This window comes from Alligator sinensis, unplaced genomic scaffold (assembly GCF_000455745.1).
Source record: "Alligator sinensis unplaced genomic scaffold, ASM45574v1 scaffold662_1, whole genome shotgun sequence".
Classification (NCBI taxonomy): Eukaryota; Metazoa; Chordata; order Crocodylia; family Alligatoridae; genus Alligator; species Alligator sinensis.
In genome coordinates, this window is record NW_005843130.1 from 41,470 (window position 1) to 62,328 (window position 20,859).

A 20,859-nucleotide genomic window follows, 5' to 3' on the forward strand; every position below is an offset into this window, starting at 1 on the left:
ATTAACACTAATCCAAATGTCATCTCTTTAGTTCATGATTCTGGCAGCTTAAGTAATACGTTTGTGCATTACCTTTTATATGAAATCTTCTTGCATGCTGTAACTCATGCGGAGTCTTTCTGATGCCCCATTTAAGAAATGGTACCACCAGCATTAGAGATATTCATTGTATTTTAACAGGTTGATAAATGTACACAACGGTATTCCTCATTCTGTTACAGTATATTGTTAGATTTAAGAGTTCTATTTAATCATATAAAAATGTATGTAACAAACCTATTTCTGTCCTTGCAATTTAATTTCTGTTGATTAATCAAAGTTTAAATGTGATGTTGACTGACTTGATTTTTTTAATATAAGCATCTAAACACTTAATTATGAAAGGTGTTTAACCAGTTCAAAATGAGTTTATCTCAAAAACTTTGTCTTTTGTTTTATAGGGAAAACATCAGATAGAGGTCCATTTCCACTCTATGGCAGAGACCCAGGACTACCAGGTTGTCAAGTAAGTATAGTGGTTACTGCAAAGAAGTTGAATAATCATTATTCATAAATTATTTCCTATAATGTGAACATTTTAGGCTAATAGAAATAGTTCTTAGCTAGAGAAGATGTAGAAAATAACAGGTTAAATAGATCTCATTTTAATTGTAGGATGAATTATGACCTGGTTGCATTGCCCTGGACTGAGATTTGGGAGTACTAGTGCTGTTAAACCAAGCCATATTTCCTGTTATGTGTGCAAGGAGACTTCACTACTTTGTGAAAGGGAACTAGTTCCAAAGTTCTGGAGACTTGAGCCCTTCCATTAAACAAAACAAGGGGTATTGTCACTGTGAACTACATGAGCTAGATATGTGATTCACCAGTAATTCAGCAGCATGGCTCAGCCAGGTCTTAGAACAGGGGCGGGCAAAATATGGCCCTCAGGCCAGATCTGGCCCACCAGGCCATTCAGTCTGGCCCACAGGGCCCCTAAAAAATTTAGAGAATTAATATTTATATGCCTTTGGCTGCCTGTCAAAGATGACAAGAGACAGGGGCAGTAGGACCCAGGGGGAGCCACCAGTAGGATCAAGTGGCTGCAGAAGCAAGTCTGGCCCGGCCCCACCTGCTCCAGCCCCCACCATCCTGAGGCAGGGGAGGACTGTGAGGAATCGCTCCAGTCCTCAGGGCTGGCGGGGCTGGCTCCTGTGGTCCCGGTGCTGCAGCCAGGAACCACATGGTGCCGTAGGGCAGGGAAACGGCAGCGGCAAGCGGGGGGGAAGGGGCAGCAAGCGGGCAGGAGCGTGGGGCTCACGCAGGTATACTGGGGCCAGCACTGGCAAGGCCCAGAGCAGGGTGGCAGGAGCGGGGAGCCCAGGGCACCAGGGGCTCTGTGGAGCCAGGCTGTGCTGGTCAAGCAGGGAGAGGGGTAGCCAGCTCAGCTCAGCTCCATGGAGCCCCTGCCAGCCCAGGCCCCGCACTCCTGCCACCCCACTCTGGGCCTTTCCGGCGCTGGCCTCGGTGTAAGCCCCACGCTCCTGCCCAGCTGTTGCTATGCTCTGTGTGCCCACTTGCTGCCCCTTCCCCTTGCCTACTAAAGCCATTTCCCCACTCCCCCTCAGCCCACAGCGCTCCAGCACCATGTGGTTCCCAGCTGCAACACCAGGACCGCAGGAGCAGCTGGTACATGGTGCTGCAGCAGCGGGGGGCTGGGGGTGATGGCAGGAACAGACAGGAAAGTGGCAGGAGAAGGGCAGCAGGGGCAGATGGGGGGCAAGTGGCAGTGAGCGGGAGCACTGGGCCTGCGCTGGTGCCCTAGGGCCAAGAGCAGCAGGAGCACAGAAGCTGGGCTTGCAGGAAATGGGGGGCGGGCTGAAGCCAAACCCTCCCCCTCCACATATGTGACGGCCCTCCCCAGCCACCCTTCCCCCCCACACACTCACAGCCCCCCACAAAACCCATACCCACCTCCCCACATACCCACAAAACTATCCCCTGTCCCCCCCAATATACAAGAGTAAGACTTAATTTTAAGCTATTATACTATCACTTCTGTGTACACTACACAAGCGCGTGTAAATCAAGACAAAAATATTTTTTGAAATAAAATTAATGAATGTTGTAGTACATGTTTGAATATAATACATTTTTAGAATATAGTTTGGTATTTTTCTAGTTCAGAGATGGCAAAACCCCTTGCTGAGGTTTGGCAAGCCATCCAGGGGCAAAGGGAGTACTTCTAGGGGCAAAGGGAGGGACTTCTGGTGGCAAAGGTCAGTGGTTAGGGGGCAGGACACCCAGCTCCAAGATGGCGACCAGGGGGTTGGGCACCTGTCAAGGGGGGGTGGGGGGAGCTACCCATGCAGCCCTTGATAGCTTGCCAAACCTCGGTAAGCAGCCCTCCGCCCGAAATAGTTGCCTGCCCCTGTCCTAGAACTAGGTTCCCTGTCCTCTTCATTATTGGCCTCGTTACTAGGGGTGTCAGCAAAGTTGCTAACTAGTACTGATTGTTTACTGGAATTAAACTATAAGACAGTCAGACTCATTTTATATACACCACCAAACTTCTGTGTTTAGGTTAGAAGAAAAAGGCCCTATATTAAAAGAGCTGATTTTCTTTACCAACTTTCTGTATTCAGCCAGTATGCCACTGTCTCTGATTCAGTTATTCCGTAAAGTGCATCTGTACCCTGCTTTCTGTCTTGTCATTTCTGAAATTCTGGTTTTGGACTAAATGTTTTTAAAAGTAACTAGTGACTTTTTTGAGAGCTCCCATTTGCTAAGCACCCACCTTCTGAAAAGTTGAACCCTTTAGGAACTTATCCCATCTAGCAGCAACAACGCAAACAATGAAGGTCATGATTCCTTTGTTAATCAGTACAAGCTGGTAAAGGGCTGTTGTCATTTTCCCATCAAATGAGGTGTAAAGGGTTGTATAGGCAGGTTTTTGCAGAGGTTAGGAGCTCTAAGCATATTTTTTTACATTTGCTCTGAGGGTGAGGGTGGTGGCACTTTAATTAGAGCGGTGCAGCGTCTCATATATTGGCATCCTCACACTTCAAAATGGAGGCAGGGGGGCTTGAACTAAAGGTCATAGAACAAGCTTTAGTTCAAGTGCCCCTGCCGCTATTTTGAAACATGGAGATGCTGATACACGAGATGCAGGAGGCTGCTAGAGCACAGTAATTGCCACACTCCAGCAGACTTGATTAATCACAGTCTCGAGTAATTATAGTGTCAGAGCAGCCTCTCTGCTTGTGTACAGGCACCCTAAGTGCTGTTCCCCAGCTGCTTTAAAGGATACTTTTGCCTAAATTCACTTCCTGTTCCAGTTTAGCAAGAAACAGAATCTCCTATGGACTGACCAACTGCTCTGGACATGTGCTGCCTGAACTTATGTGAACTTAAACTTAATTTCTGAACCTGGGTTCCACACCTGCTTCCCAGCCCAAGAAAGGTGATTAGCATGGTACCTGCCATAGACCTGATATAGTGCTAAAACCAAGGAGCAACTGTCTTATATGAGCCCAGCCATTCAGATGATCCCTTCTCACTGCTGCCTCCCAGCTTCTGAGTTGAGGAGTGCCCTTAAAGAAGCTACTTCCTTTACTTCCCTCATTCTATTCGAAATTTCCTTCCCATGAGGTTGCAGGGGTCAATTTTTTTCATAGTGACTCTAAGTTATAATTCAGAAGTCACTTTTTCTATATGTAAAATATCAGTGTTTTACTTAAATTTATTAGCTAATACATATATATTTCTCTTGCATAGTGATATGTAACTTTTAGGAGGATAATAAATCTCCAGAACAGAAATCTGCACTTTTTTTTCTTAATATCTCCCGACTTAATTCTGGATTGTTTCCTGCTATAAACCAATTTGGTGCTTACTTAGAAGAGTGTTCCTATTTCACAGCGTTAACACAATCCATTTAAACTGAAGGTATTTTTTCTACGTTCTACCTATGAGCTTTGTAACCTTTAAAGCCAGTTCTTTTAGTCCTTGTCTGGAAAGGTATGCAATCTGTTTTTTGTTTTTGTTTTGTTTGGGTTTTTTTGGAGAAAATGTCAGTGTCATCTTGACAGAACTTGCTGACAAACAAAACTTGGCCAAAACAGTTAAAATCACTTTTGGCATTAGGAAAGAATGAAAGTGAATTCTTATTCCACAAAAGTAAAACCAGTTGTTCTTACAGTGACTATTCTGGTCACTTTGAACTAGGTTTTTCAGGAATAACTAACTTTAAAAAAAAATGAACACTTGGATTTGACACTTGTCTGAGCCTTTAAATACTAGTTTGTAAGGCATGAACAGACAGCACCATGTGGCAGCGCTGGTTGTAGTTTTGCCTCCCTTATTAAGTAAGGGTCATCTTATTTCCTCTACTCTTTCTCTGCAACACAGATGTTACAGACAAAGACCCATTTGTATCTATACTGCTGAGCTGTCATTAATATTCACTCTCACAAAAAGCAGCAGTACCTCTTCAAATGCAAGTTATGGACTTCACATTATTGCCAGTCTAGACAGTGGAAAATTGTATTAACATTATCAGTGTTATTCAAATAATTCAGTAGGTACAAAATTTAAATGTAATAATTTGAGCTTGACATTACTTTGGAAGCAAGCTAATTTGCTCATTACTCTTTCATTTATGTTAATGTTTTGTGTTGCAAAACAGGTTTATGCTAACATTACATAAAACCGTGCTTTACTCTGCAGTGGGAATGCAGTTAACTTTGTTCCTCTTCAAGTAAGATATTTCTGTGCACCCACTTAGTAATGAGTCTAGTTTTCCATTTCATTTTAATTTGTACTAATTGAACTATTTTAGAGCCAAAAGTTTATTCACTCTAATTTTTGTTTGGTTAAAAAGATTTTTGTGTTAAGGATTTTTTTCTGACAGTCTAACCTTTTGATTCCCATAGTCCCCTTTTGATGCTGTAAATAGAAGGGAGGAAATTGTTATTGTAGACTGTTCTCTTTTAGATGGGAGCTTGAATTAGACTTGTTCAGAAGAAATAGTAAAAGCTTTACACATTTCCTATTGCTACCATTTTAACAATGGGTGAAATTTTCAAAAGCATTTGTCATTTTCAAAAGTGACTCAGGGCAAGTCTACACATGCAAATACTACAGGGTGGGTTTACTCTAGAGTAAATTAGTCTAAAGTAATTTGATCTAGAGTAAACCCACGCCAGGCAGGCATCTACACATGCAGGGACGCGGGAGCAGATCTGCTGCTCCTGGCAGCAGTCGGCTCCTGCCCCCTGCAGCCCTGCACCGGGCCCCAGCGGCAGCCAGGGAGTTTTAGGCTCCTCCTGGGTGCTAGCCCAGGGGCTGGCAGGGAGTATGGGGCCAGGAGACAGCTGTCTCCTGGCAGCGGCTGGGAGATAGCTCCCTGCCCCAGAGGACTGCCTGCTGTTGGGGTGGGCTCTGCCACTGGAGCCTGGGCAGGGACAATATCCCCCTGCCCCAGCAGCAGGGAGATCTTGGCCCTGGCTCCCCAACTGGGAACTGGGGACTTGTAAAGAGCTGCGGGGGAAGTGGCAGGTTTCAGTCCTCTGCCCCAATCCGTTGGTGGGGCAGAGAGCCCCCAGCTGGGCAGGTATTCTCTGCCCAGCCGGGGCTTACTGGCAGATTGGGGCAGGGGACTGGAATCTGCCCAGACTAGGATAGTTCGTAGCCTGCGCTCCACAATTGCAGAGCAAAGGCTGGGGAGCCTGTTCCCATCCCCCATTTTGTGGAGGTGGGCAGGGAACAGGCTGGAGATGGCAGAGCAATCTTCCCAGTCCCCGCTCCATGTTCAAAATCAGCTAGTCAGGGCTGGGAGCTCCCTGCTGCCGGGGCACATGGACATTGTCCCCAGCAGCAGGCAGCTCCCGGGGGCAGGGAGCAATCTTTTGCCCTCTGCTGCCTGGCTGACCAGAAGCAAGTTTGCTCCCAGTCAGCTGTTTACAGGTGCTTTACGGCGCAGTAAGTAATTGCGAATACATTTACTACTTCTGTTTACATGTAGCAAATTTACTCACACTTAAAGCAAATTACTGCAGTAAGTGCACGTTTAGATGGTGATGCTTACTGCGCAGTAATTTGTTTTAATCTCAAGTAAAGTGTCTTGTGTATATGTTCCCTCAGGTTCCTAAATCAGTAGAACTTAGGCCTTTAAGTGCATAAGTCACTTAAGTGATTTTGAAAATTCTACTCTGAATCTTTAAAGAATCTTTATGAATTATTTATCTTCATAAAATTTATTACTGAGAGAGCTTGAATTTCTTCAAATAAAGCAATAGTCTGTTTTATTGAATTCTAGTACCATTAACTATATTGTTATGCAGTTTATCACAAATACCGTTTACCCAAATCTAATGAGCTTTGTGTGTGGCTTCAGCTATTTCTTACACCACACAAACTTTTATTTGTCCAAGTGTTTAAGTGACATACCTTTGCTTCCCTGCATGTTCCCTCCCTGTTCTTATAGGTTCCTGATATTTTCTTTACTTTTCCTACTCTGCAGTTTTTTTCCTGTTCTGGAAAATATCATATAAATCTCAAATGAACATCCATTTAAACCTAAGAAACTTTTAAATGGGAATCCAGAAAATGTATTCTAACAGAATAAATTGTTATGCTTCACACCAACAAACCACTTGGTGTCTAAGGCAGCGTTTCTCAACCCATGGGTTGCAACCCAAAAGTAAGTCTCAAGAACATATGAAGGGGTTGTGAACAAACTTTAAACACGCATTCTCCTTTAAAGGAGAAAAACGTGGGGAACTGTGGCTTTTCCCTTGCAGGCTGGCAGAGTTCCAGCCTGCAAGAGGCTGCTTGGGGGGCCCCCCATGCCCCACACCCCCTCCCCACACAGTGCTGGGCTGGGTCCTGGGGGTGGAGGACAGTGGGTTGGGAATGAGGAGCACTGGGTCAGGAATGGACATCAATGTTTACAAATGGGTCCTGGTACAAAAAACGCTTGAGAACCACTGGTCTAAGGCATGATCATTGGGAATGGGGTTCAGATCCCATTGCATCATTAAATGAACATGTACCAGGGGCCTAAGTTTGGGTTTATCCATCACATTTTCCTATGTGAAGTCGCATTGGGTTTTGTTGTAATTTATATGCAAATGTTAAATACCTTGTTTACTCAAATCCAAGATGAGGGGTTTCCTCCATTCAACATGGGGTGGAAAAAGTTCCTTGTGTTATATTCAAGTAGGGTGACAGGTGGTGGCTTTGGCTTGGTCTCCAGTCCCGACCCAGGCTTGGGGTCATAGTTTGAGCAGCAGTTGCTACCTGGCATGCCTCTGCAACCCACAACCTGATCCCCACTGCTGCCTCTGGCTTTCATCACCACTTACTCTCTATTGCAGCTCTGGTCCCACTCCAGGCAGGAGTGTGGAGCATGTTGTAGCTTCAGTCCCACCAAGCCACATAACAGCAGTTGAGGCAGCAGCAGCTCACTTCCACCCTTCTGCCATGATCCTTGGGTGCGAGGGACAAGTGGTGGGGGGAGACAAGTGTCAGGGAGCAAGGTATGGGAGGACAAGGAGCAAGGGGTCAGGACATCTGCCACGCTTCCACTGCTTGTCCCACTGTAGCGGTTGGGGGAGGGAGGACAGATTTTAAGACTGCCCTCCAATAGTTAGATTCTATACATGGAAAATTATAACTTTTATAAATTTCCCGTGTATATAATTAATTATTTGGGTGGGGGCTTGTCTCAAGTCAAAATACTGGATTTGAGTAGATACAGTAGTGATTTTATTTTTATGTTTTTCAGTAAGTTATTTTCAGGAAGAAAGTATTTTTTCATTAAGTTTATGGTTGTAAGTCTGAAAAGCATAGGTTTTGTAAGTGAAATGAGATTATGTTCTGTGTAATGAGTTAAAATCTAGCAAAGCATTCACAATCATAGTTGTAAAGGAATGTGGGAGGCCACCACACATTCATTCACTCATTTTCTTTTTTGGTATCTACAATGAGCAGTTGAAACTGTTCTTTTTATATAACATGACTTAGATAAATGGCAAAGTGATAAACAATGCAACTTTAAGGTTCACAGTTACATTTGGACTTATTCTTAATCATACATTTGTTTTGTGAATATAAAAAATAGTATAATAAACTGTCCTTCAATTCTCTAGCCAGTTATGAATGAAAATGAAGCCAGATTTTGGATTTTCTGAAATACATTACATCTATGCTATTGGTAATAATTGCAAATCTTGATGATATTCAAGATGTAAGAGGTGGGTAAAAAGCCAAATGTTAGATATCCGAAATATTAGATATCCAAGTATAGAACTGACCAAAATGAAGAAGGGAAATTGGTTTTTTTTTTGTAATTCTAAACTTTATATTTTTGCGGACAGCACTGTCTTGCTAAACCTCATATTTCTCTAAGTTACTACACAGAGATTTAGAAAAGATATTCGAATCATCATAAAATAGCATTAAAGGAAGGCTAAATTGATGGTAGGTATATAAATCTATAAAACATAATTGCTGAAAGATGACCAGGAAGCAGCTACATGCTGTGATGGACTAATTACATTTTACCCAGTCAGTGTGAAATATTGTATTATACAATATTTTATGCTGTAATGATAGATGGATTTTTAACTTATTTATGGCGGTTGCTGTTTTATAAATAATTACGCTTATCAGTAATAAAGGTGGTTGCTCCAGAAGCTTTGTATTTTGGATCAATAAAAAAATTCAATAGAAAAATGATCCATCAGTGTTTCCAGTAATATTGCTACACCAGTTTCTTTTTAATGGCCCATCAGCTATGCTATTGCCATGAAGCTAATGTGAGGTGACTCATTTAGCAACATATTATTACATCATTCGAACATGATGTAAGGCACATCAGGCGTTATTAAATTAGTCTGAGTTTTGCAATATGTCAGTACCATTTTATGCACATTAACAGCATAGTTAGTGTTTCTTTTGGGAATGATCTTGAATGAGTATATTTAAGGTAAATTTTTACACAACTGCTATTCTTCTTCACCCTCATCTCTTCTTATTGTGTCAATACTACTCTTCATGTTTTGAGTTGTTCCCTCTGTATTCAGGGACTGAATATAGGGCAGTGGAATAATGAGCATAGAAAGAGTAGCCTTAGTACTCCTTTAGACCCTATGCTTTATGCTTCATAAAATTGCTTTATATGTTGTGCTTTATTTGGCTTGCTAGAGAAGATTGTAGCTGGCCTTTAATAGTCTATAAAGCTTCAGTGAATAGATGGGGAATCTTCCAGTTTCTTTTTACTGTATTTTAATGTGGGAACACCCCCCTTGCACATACTTGTGTGAAACTAGAGGATGTTTAGATTGCAAGAAGGAAGGCACTGGCTACTAGCTCCAATTTTTGGGGGGGTTTTTGGGTGCTGTATAGGACATGCCATATTTTCTTGCAGATAACATGCACCTTTTTCAAAAAGTCAGCTGCTGGAAACAAGCACACATTATGAACAAAGAAACAGGGTAATAGCAGTTTCTGCAGTGTAAGTATCTGCTAGGGAAAGTAAAAGTAACACTGCCTGTGCTCCATAGGAGGCAGCACAAAGAGCATGCTGCTACTCGGTTATTGATACTTACCAGTATATTCACGGAAAGAACTTTTTTCTTTATGCCTTTCAAAAATAAGGTGCATATCTTATTTGAGAGCATGTATTGTGCAGGAAAATGTAGCATATTGCCTCTCCATACTGGTCCATTCTGAAATTAATGTGGCCTAAAGGACTGCAGCTGATTGTCTTAATATTTTATCAATGCATTAAGAGTTTTTCCAGATTAATAGGTGTGTTCTCTTCATGTCAAAATGTCCTGTAAAGGCCTAAAGATACTCATCTTTTTTTAAACTTTGGCAAAAAAAAATAAAGGTTTGACTAAAGAGACAACAAGAAAAATTAAATATGTCTTCAGTGTCAATTTCTTGGACAATTTAGAAGTTAATCACTTGGACAGCAAAAACCTAGAACTGATCCCAAATGCATATGGCTTCCCTTTGCATAGTTAATAATTTGCTTCTTTTCAGCTTCAATCCAACATTTTAACAGTGTGTAGATCCAGGCAATTTTTTATTCAGTTTTATTTGTGTTACAAGAATCTCTGGAGTTCCTGGATACCTCAATAGATGGAGGGGATGAAAAATAGTATGTACTGAGACCCTCAAAGTCAGAATACACCCAGTTGTCTTCCTATGTAGAAAGGAAACTGAGGAACAGGCATGGCAGAAAATTAGTCTTGCGGATGTGAGAAGATCTGAGAATGTATTAGGTTGACAGGAGCATTGCTTCTACATCTTTTCCTCTGCTTCTGCTTTCCCTCTGTCATGATTTTCTTCCGGCATACAAATCTTTCATCTCGCATCTTTCCTATAATGTAAGCTGTTAAGTAGAAACAACTTAGTTTAATTTGTTTAGAGTATACTTAATGGAAAGTCGTGCCATTTAAGCTTTGGAAATAAGTTGGGACATAATTGACGTTTTGAAGATTTTTTTTTCCAGAATTTCCTAGCTGGCCCATTCAGAATTTTGACTTTTCCAAGGAGAAGATAAGGCTCTTCTATAGTAAGAATAGACAGCAATGGCAACTCTAGGGTTAAAATGAAAAGAAACCAGCTCTTTTGTTGCAAGTGGAAACCGGGGAGAAGGCAAAACAAGACTACCTTGATAATAAAGATGGCAAGGAATGCATGAGAACAGAGGGAAAATGTTAAGGAAAAGAGAAGAGAGAAGTTCACTTAGAAAAAGAAAACAAAAAAAGGTCAAGGTAGAAAAGTAAAGTCAGACAATTGAGAAATTGTAAAAAAAATAACTGTCTTGAAAAGCTACAAAAGGGGTATTTGTATCATTCTGTATTTTCCAACATTGCTTATCTGTTTTGCCATCAGTCATGTAATTTTAAGGAAATGATCTAAAATGTTTTCTTAATCACTGAGGATTTATTTCGGAAAAGTCATGGAAAACTAGGGAGGTACCTGTGTACCGCAAAATAAACTAATTAGAAGATAACAGAGCTATGATCAATAAGTAAACAAATCTTGTAAGAAAAACTATTGCTTTTTCAAAAATAGAGTTCTATAACTAGTGGATTAACAGAATGCCGAAGAGATATAAACTTACTAAAGTATCGGATATAGTGTATATCAAGACATTTTATTCCCCTATTAATCAGCCTGGCTTTGTTTTGTACACTTCACAAAAATAAAAATGGATGAAATGTTGTAAACAGGGAAACAAGAAACAATGTTAAATTAGAGCAACACATGCAGTACTCTTGTGATTTATTGACTCCAATCTTATTTAATATTTTTAAGAGCTGGAAGAGAGAGAGTAAGCAGTGTGATATTATTCAGAGAGAATGTGAAAATTGGAAGGTGAAAGAATGGTGTTGGAAACAAGAGCAAAAAATAAAATTAGATTAACTTGCAAAAACCAGAAAAATACATTTTGACTATTTGAAGGAAAACATAATCTGAAACACGTACTCTACCATACAAGAAACCTGAGGACTAGCAATCTGAGAGTGAAAACAGATGTCATCCATGTGCCGCCACAAACATTTTAATGGTGACACAAGTTGTGAGTTTACAGGCATCCTCGCCCTTTCTTGCCCTCCATATGTCCTAAAATGTTGCTACAATCAAAGGTAGTTATAGTTCGTGACCCCTTGAATAGGAGGATGTCTGTGCTTACTGTGTGCCACAGGAGTTCTTTTTACTGTTTTTGCAGACAGATGTCCTGAGAATCCCCCTGCTACCACCCCTCACTTCCCCCTTGGGAGTCCCTGACTTGCAGACATGCAAGTCAGGGGTCCCCCACTTGCTGACATGCACCCAGGAGTCTTGTACATAATAGGCTGCTGCACCCTGACCCATAGTGGTTCCCTTGCTTGCAGACACTTGCCTCAAGTTGGGGAACAGTACCTGAGACCATTGTTCTGCAGCATCAGGCCCCTGAAGCCATGGGAGCAGCAGGGGGCTGAGCCTGCAGGACAAGGGCCACAGCATTATCGGTAGACGCCAGTGAAGCAGATCAGCCATGCCAGGAAACATCTTGGCACAGCTGATCCCACTTCCAAAATGATGTGTTTATAGCCCAAAAGAAACAAACAAAAGGTGATTGTGGACAGCAGTTAGACCTGAGTTTTTGTAATACCATCTGACAGCAAAGATGCTGCATAAAATGAACTGAACAAAAGGAGAAAATAGTCACGGACAATTTTATTACTTTGATGTTTCACACTTCTAGTTATGCGCAGCATCTGTAGAGACATTTAACAGAGCAGGAAGGTGGCTCTGGTGTAGCTAGACTTGGAATACTCATTATACCAACATAACTACTGTATCCACTCAAACTAGTGGCCTATGTACTCTAGTACTGTGTTTTTATATGTCATGTGGCACTAGAAACTGGATTTGAGAGTACAACTCAACTAAATACAAAAGAGGCATACTGCCTTTCAGTACTTAGTACAAGATAATAGCAAAACTAGGGTGGGGTAAGGAAGCACCAGCCACAGGTACTAGCCTGCATCCTTGCAGCTGCAGCCAGGTAGTGTGCACAGAAGCAACCCCAGCCCTGGGGTTGCAAGGCAGCATGCAGGAAGCTGGTCCCAGTCCCAGTGAAGTAGCATGGAAGAAGCTGGCCCTGCCCCCAGGCCCAAGGCAGCTTGCCAGAAGCTAACTCCAACAGCAGCAGCAGCTATGGTCAGGTAAGACTGTGGTGCTTGCCTTCACTTACAACCCTCCCTTCCATCTCTCCACTGCTACTCTCAGGTACTTAACACCCCCCCACCGGCGGCCCCCAAAAAATCTCTGAAATCTCTGCCAGGGCACAAAAACTGCTAATTACACCCCTGTTACATGGTTACAATGGAAAGTACAAAAACTAGTGGACAATATATACAGTGTATATCAAATCACAGGGCTTTTCTATCTAGATCCAATTAGTAACTGGTATATGCCCCAGAGTGGTGTTATTTAGGGGCCTTCTGAAAAACTAACATTGACTTACTGTAACTGGATGTTCTCATTCTTAATATCCAGTAGGCCTGTGCAAAGTGGCAAGTATTCACTTTGGATTCAGATTCGGCCGATTTGGAGGGATAGTGATTTGATTCGGAGATTCAAATCACTGTCCCAATTCGATTCGGCTGAATCAGATCCGAAGATTTGGCACCACTTTGGAGATTTGGCCATATACTAAACAGGCAGCAGTCCTTACCACACTGGGCACAGCTGCCTCCAGCTGGTAAGTTTGTTGGGGTTTGGGATGGGGGGAAGGGAAGGGGCACGGGGGACGGAGTGATTAGGGCTGGGACAAGCTGGCCAGCCAGGGTGGGGGGCCACGGGATGCGGGTCCGGCAGTCCTTGGAGTGGGGGCTATGCTCTGCTGCCACTTGTCCAGCTCGGGGGGGGCGGGGGAAGGCGGGATGCAGATGCGACTCGTGCTGGCTGGAAGGGAGCAAGCAGCAGCAGGGTATAGCCCCTGCTCCCAGCACTGCCTCATCTGCATCTCACGCCCCCCAGTGCCAGCTGGGCAAGCAGCAGCAGCGCCTGCCCCCCTGCCTCAGCTGGGCAAGCAGTACAAGTGCCTGCCCCCCTGTGCCTCTTTTGCGCTGGCTCTGCCCTGCCACCCCTTGCCCAGGGGTGGTGCTGCCACCTCTTGCCCAGCCAGGGTGGGGGGAGCACGGGATGTTGGGGGGGGAGCATGGGATGTGGGTGTGGCAGCACTGGGAGCAGGGGCTGTGCCCGGCTGCTGCTTGCTCCCTTCTGCCCAGAACGAGCTGCGCCCACATCCCCACCACCTTGGCTGGGCAAGCGGCATCAGGTCATAGCCCCTGCTCCCCTCCCTGAATCCTGTGCCCTCTGCCCCGGCTGGGCAGCTTATCTCGGCCCCAATCCTCCCTCTGCCACTCCCCTTCCTTCCTCCCACCCTCTGTCCACCGCAGCAGAATTACCAGCTGGAGGGAGCTATGTCCAGCATGGGGAGGACTGCTGCCTGTTTAGTGTATGGCCGAATCTTTTCTGAATCAATTCAGAATCTTTCGATTCGATTCAGAGCTTTTAATTGGTCTCTCAATTTGATTAAGATTCAGAGATTCGGTCACCGAACTGGGCCAAATCTCCACCAAATCGAACTGACTACTGAAGCTTTGCACAGCCCCTAATATCCAGTCTTTCTTTTTATGTCTTCTGAGCTCTTCGCTTCAAGGATAGGATATGCCAGTAAGTTGCCATAACAAGTTACATCATGAGTTCTCTTCATTTTTTTTTTAAAGAGTTTTCTTGCATCACTTAAATATATTGCCTTTCAATTTCATTGAGTTTCTCTTCTTTCTGTACTTGGGAAAAATAGATTGAGCACTCCTGTGTATTATTTTGTGGCATTTTGACATCTGTTTTAGTATTTGTGTTTTCTTTGCACATATCAGTTGTTCTCTCTCTCTACCAATAAAGAAGTCGTCTTTTTCCAGATCTTTAATCATTTTCATTGCTTGTTTCTGAACCTTTTTTATCCCTGCTAAACCTTCTTTATTAAAAAGGATAACCAGAAATTTATACTAGGGTGTGTCATGCATTTATATGCCATTATAATGTTACCAGAAAGACAAACTGTAGGGGATTGAGGGAAGGGCAATGCAAGCAAGCAGGAGGGCAGAAGAGTATGACTGCTTGTTTTGTCTTAAATTGGGGGTGTTATAACTTCAAATATGTTAGATTTATACAATGGGAGGATGAGACATTATATAAGGTTGTATCAAGGGATTTTAGTAGAAATAAATGCCATAACAACAGCGAACAGATCTCCCATTTCTTGAATAAATCTTAATATGGTAAGCACTATTTATGTAATGAGTATTGCTTCATGTTTTTAAGTAAAATGTAAACACTCCATTAATTAAGTCAAAATAATGACTACGTACTCCAAAAGTATAAATGATAAAAGCCTACCCACATGTTAGACTCTGCACAGGTGAATAAAAAGCAGTTTATTTTCCATGCTTTTCCCCCATTGTTTTCCATGTGAATTTTGTTCTAGTGATATGTGCCAATCTGTGGTAGCAGTAGATATTTTTGTCATGTGTTACCAAAAACTGGATTGAGATCATAATGTCTTTTTAAGTACAAGTCATCCTTGTGTTTACAAGTAGAAAAAGTCCTAAGATTTGTGTGTGTGTATTTTTAATGCTAATATAACTTTAAAAGCTGACACGTTGATTTTGTTTTGTAAATTTTCTTTTTAATGTGCTCTTGGCTGACACTTTTTATATCATGTGTCAGCCTAAAAGCAAATTTTTGTATAACTCAATTGTAAATCTCCAGAAACCTGTGTTCATAGAAGAAAGGCTGGCACAATTTTAACTAATGCAGTGATTCTGGATTCTGCCCAGTGATACTCCTTTAAAAGGGTTTATGTTTAGACCTATCTGAATTTGCAAACCCAAGCTTTATTTTGCTTAATTATATGCATACTATTAATCTTATCTTGTTTATACCTTATTAGAGGTGCATTATTCTGCCAGTAGCACAAGAATGCCTCTTATTTTTCAGCAGAGATAAAGACCCTGCTTTCTCATAGACATGACCATTTAAGAAAGTAAAGATGTACTTGCTGAGAGGCTAGGTTTCTCCAGTGCTAAAGGTGACCACCTGAAGTTAATCAGGGAAGACATCCCTGAGCAAAGTGGGTAGCAGGTGTTACAGATGAGTTATAGTAGGAGAAAGGATGTTATTTATAAAATAGGAGCAAATTCTGGGAAGAATCATCTTGACTATCTTTAGGAAAGTAACAAAGTTACTCGTTTCCTTTCTACACTTTTCTTTAGAGATGGATGATGAATTTAAAAACTTTTCTAAATGCAGTATTGCATCTCTTTATGAGCTTGTGTTTGCTTGGAGTTAAATTATGCAATAACTTCAGCTATTCCTCAGTATGAGGATGATGTCTGCTGAGGGGAATTATTGGTGAGTTTTAAGATGGCTAAAGAGTCCAATCCGTGCTCTCAAGCTTTTCCACAAATATGACATGGGGGGCCTTGGGGAGAGCACAGCTTTTGGCCAGGATGTTGTGCATTTCCCTTCCTCTGCTGTTTCTTCATTTCCTAAGCAAGACAGTTCTCTTCAAAGTGGGCTGTAGCTTGGTGCAGTGCCATTGAGACCTGTGTTACCAGCCAGCACTTCCTAGGTTGTAAGGTTGATGCCACCCTTTTAAGGTATGCTTTCAGGGTGTCCTTGTGAGTGCACACACGTAAAAAAATGAATAAATAAAAATAAGGAGAACTATGCCTGTTACATGAGTTTAATAAGTACCAGGGAACATAATTTTGTGTTGCCAAATAGTATAACTGTCTGTGCTATTTGGTGAGCTTCATATGCTGTTCAGCCCAGAGTGTTTGGTTCTTGCATCTCAGGCTCACCCCAGGTCTCTTTCACCTATGAGCTGTATCCAGGAAAATCAGCACTATGATTTTCAGTACTGATTGTGTTTTTTACAGGACTGACCAAGAAGGGCACAATCCAGTAGTGCTAAATGCTGTTCAAACTCAGATTAATAGATACTCCCTCCCCAAACGGTTTATAATCTACACAGAATGGATAGAGAAGAAAAAAGAATAATATATGAGCAGAGTGAACGTATGTGATGACAGCAAATATAATTAATTCCATGACTTTTGTGTAGTGAGGGTTTACTTGGGATAGAACAGTGGTTTTGGTCTGTGACCCCTGGGGGTCTGCAGACTGTCTAAGGGGTCCGCAAAAGATTACTATGATCAATCAAAACTACACAGATAACAACACTTACAATTCATAGGGGTCCACACTTCCATTCGAAATTTCCAAAGAGGTGTGCAACTGAAAAAAATTGAAAATGACTGGGATAAAGCAAAATAATGGAAGAGAGGATGTTAAAGGGGAATTGGGACTGGAGGGATGAATTGGAGTTGACGGGGAAGATGAATTGGAGGTGAAGTGAAGGGAGTGAGAGAGAGGCTGGAGCATACGCAGTCAGTCAGAACAGAGCATAGAAAGTCCAAACTGTGAAGTTTTCTGAATGTCTGGAGGTCCTTGCTTTGGCTGCTTCTGTGTCTACTTCTGGTGGCTGATGCCCGAGAGACTGGTTCCTCTCTGAGGCTGGTTCCCCAGGCCTTAGATAGCAAAGGGAAGAGATTGATATCACTTGTATCTTACTGCCTCCAAAGTAGGGAGAGTGCTTCTCCTCTCCACAGTAGAGTCCAAAGGAATGCATGGGGGCAGGGCAGTCTTAGCTAAGCCCATTTTATGACATTGTTCCAGTGGTAGCAGTCCCTGCTTTTGCAGCTGTTCTGATCTGCTGAACTCCCTGAACTACCTTGGTCTGTGCATCTACTAGCTTGCCTCCAACTGCTTTATCATCAACTATTCTGAAGCCCTCTTCTACTTTCTCAGCAGAAGTATTTAGGGGGGAATGTTGCTCCAAACCAATATCCTAAGGAAGCCAACTAGAAGCAGAAGACCAGCTGGCCACTCCTGACTATACCAGAAGGGGAACCAAGCCATTCAGCTCATTCTACGTACATGGAAAATTATTTATAGAAGACTGATAGCTTAGGACTTCTACAGACCTCAAGGAAAGGGCAATGTACATTTTATGGAAGTGCTCTATACTCATGCTTTTGAGTTTGTCTATGATATTTATAATGGGATCCTGAATACAAATACCATTTCAGTATTAGGCTTGTTTTTCACCTGAAGTTTAAACCTGTAAAGCTCAGCTGTCTGAAGGAACCCTGCACCTAATGATTGACTATTCACTAATATGCATGGCTTTATAAAAGAGAACATGCATGAATTGGGGATTAAAAGACCTAATAATTTGGTGCAACAAATCCAAAGTATTTCTGGGAGTTTAGTTGCATTTCACCACTAGAGGGCATCCCTTGTCACATTAATAATAGGTTTTACAGGCTTCTAGCAGAGCCTCTATGGTTTTTAAGTGTAAGTGTCATCTTTTATTTCATCACTTTACTACTGAGAAAACCCAGCATAAGACAAGAAGATATAAATGTGACTTGTAAATTACCATAGGCATTGTGCAGACCTGTGTTTGAACTTGTAAAATAAAACATTTTGATGGCTTCTTTCTTTTTTATTTTTTTTGTTAAGGACTGGCTGGTTTGTGTGCACACAGTCAAACTTTTCATAAAAGCTATCTCTATAGATGACCAAAAGTCTTTGTTAATGCAGAATTGCAGCAGTGGATCTCAGTTACATAAGTCAAGTGCATATTTGGTGTAGGTAACTTTGATAGCTTCAGTTTAGCCTTTTTTACAATATTATATCAGGAAGCTATTTAAATCTAGCATTGTATATATTAGGCTGAGCCATGATTAATTTTAATTTCCTGCTTCTGATGTCCAAACCATTAAACATACTGATTTGGAGGCCACTATGCTGAAACAGTGCATGGTATTTTCTTTTCCACTTTATCCTCATTTCAAAAGCCCTTTAGATGGTGTTGGAACTACTCTTGCAAGCATTTGAACCATCATTACTTTAAATTGAGTCTGACTTTAAAGTAGTTAGTGATTGGAGATTTTCCTCTTGGTCATTACTGGCAAAAAGAAACAGAACTTCACTAGTAAATAAGCAAAAACTATTGCAGTGATCCTGTATTAAAATTATATGTATAAAAATGCAGAGAGAATTACTTGATGCAAAAATAAAGCTTGTGTTAATGCCTTAATATATTTACATTCTCATTTTTAAAACACTAGGGCTCAGCTGGTAGTAAAAAAAAAACCTTGTATTTTAATGACCAAGTCAACTTCTTGTGTCCATATCTTATAACCATAAAAAGAAACCAGGTTCCCTAAAAAAACCAGAAAGTAGGATGAATACCCCTTCAGCTGCTTCTCTCCTCGTTACACTTCTGAGCCCTTTACAAAACTGCTTCCTCTGTATAATCAGGCAAAGGAAGCAGCTCAAATTATTCCTTTCATAATGTAGCAAAAAGATTCAAAAGGGAGGGGGGAGGACTGTAATCACAGTATTTAGCAATGAATTCCCAGAATTCAGTATGCAAGGCAAAAATACCTCACCCTGGGGGGATGAGCAAAAGACAAGCTGAGCCAGCATAACCTCAGGGATTGGATACCAGCAGCAGCAGGGTTCTGCTTCTAGAAGCCTATAACAGCGTTTGCAATCTTACCACTTGGGGAACTAGTGCATGGAAACCAACCATCACACTGGAGAGGGGAGGTATTCATGTAAAAATAGCTGTATTGCCTGCATGCTTTCTAGTAATTTAAATGCAGAATAAACACAAAAACATTATCCCTCCCTTTATTCCCCCCCCCCCCCCCCCCCCGGGGTCATCTTTTGATTTGGACACTTGTAAAAGCTACTTACGGTAATATTTCCATCTTTTTTCCCCTTCTTTAGGGATAGAAACACCCATAATAGCAGGGTCTGCTTAGGTTTACATATTGGGGGAGGCAGCTGATGTAGTATTAAAAAAGCTTTAGTGTTACAGAGAGGAGGAATATGTTCAGATCTTGGTATTTCTCAGTGTTAATGTTAATTAAGAAGGATAGTAAAACTAAATGTCTGTTATTTTGTTTATGATGTTGCAGCACTTTAGTATTTAGTACCCTAGGTAGCTGTTTTTTACTCTAGTGAGCTAGATTAGCCTGATTACACTGGCAGGATGCAATTGATGGATGACTGTCATTATCTTCTCAAACCTGCATGACACTTTAGTTATAGAGAATGATAATTAAATTTTCAAGAGACTACACTGAGATTATAAGATCTGGACATTTAAAAAAAATTAGAGATATGTTCTCAATTATCAGTGTGTCGTTAAAGAATCCTCTCCTGAGATATTTTGTTAGGAATCCATGCTATTCTCTCTAAATTGAGCAAGAAAAAGAATGTTCAGTGTTCACTTAGATTTTTTTTCTTTCAAGGTGTTCACTTTCTCTTGCTTGCTTGCTTGCTTGCACACTCTCTCTCTCTCTCCCTCCCTCTCTCCCCCCCTGAAAATATATATGGTCAAATGTATTGGTAATGATTTGAAACTGTACAGGTTAGCACAATGCATTTAATGAAACCTTGTCTGAGACAAAACACTAGAGAAGATCATAATTAATGCCTCATTGCTGGCAGTTGCTATTGATTACTCATTCAAGGTCCCTTTGTTCTCAAAATGGTAACAAGTGTATTTCACATCACTATCTAATGATATTCTCAGGATAGGATTCTTTAACAACATGCTGATAATTGCGAACATATCCCTAGAATTTAAATTTAAAATGAATTTACATCATAATATAATTTCACAAATGTCAGTATTTTCCAAATTCAGTGCTTATTTTGGTCTGTTGTTTATTCAGTTGCCAAAATTTGGAAAACCGAATAGCTAAAAGTGCAACATTTCTTGTCGTAGTTGTTCATCTTGATTTGCCTGAGAATACCATGCAACTCACCTGAGTTACTCCTTTGCAAGCCTGAAGGTGTGTAATGTATTTGATAAAATAATTTCAGAAAACCAAAATTCTCCATCTCTTCCTTTTTGTTGTTTTTGTTAGTTAGTAGTTTTTAAACAAGAGTATGAGCCAGCCTGTGGCATGTATGAAGATCAGGAAAGGGACTGGCAACACAACTTCAGATCGGACAGGTAGCAGAAAACAGAGCAGCAGATTAGGAGTGACACATGGGGAGGGTGCAGTGCTGATTTGTGGCACATCTTCCAAAAAGGTTGGTTCCCCATTGAATTAGACTGTTAATCAGGGATCCTGGTTTTCCCTGATAAATTGAAATTCTCTGATTAAAAACCCCAAAATCTGTGATTAAAATGAAAGGCCCCTAGTGTGT

The 20,859-nt window shown here is 41.5% G+C and overlaps 1 protein-coding gene across 1 annotated transcript in view; it reads left to right on the plus strand.

Annotated features, from left to right (window-relative positions):
* The first annotated feature begins 440 nt into the window (after positions 1-440).
* The window catches only part of TCF12 (transcription factor 12), a 100,489-nt gene continuing 80,070 nt past the window's right edge, over positions 441-20,859 (plus strand). The window contains exon 1 of the mRNA XM_025193907.1: positions 441-505. The gene's annotated coding sequence lies outside the window, so the exon portion shown is untranslated. The remainder of the gene's footprint in view (positions 506-20,859) is intronic.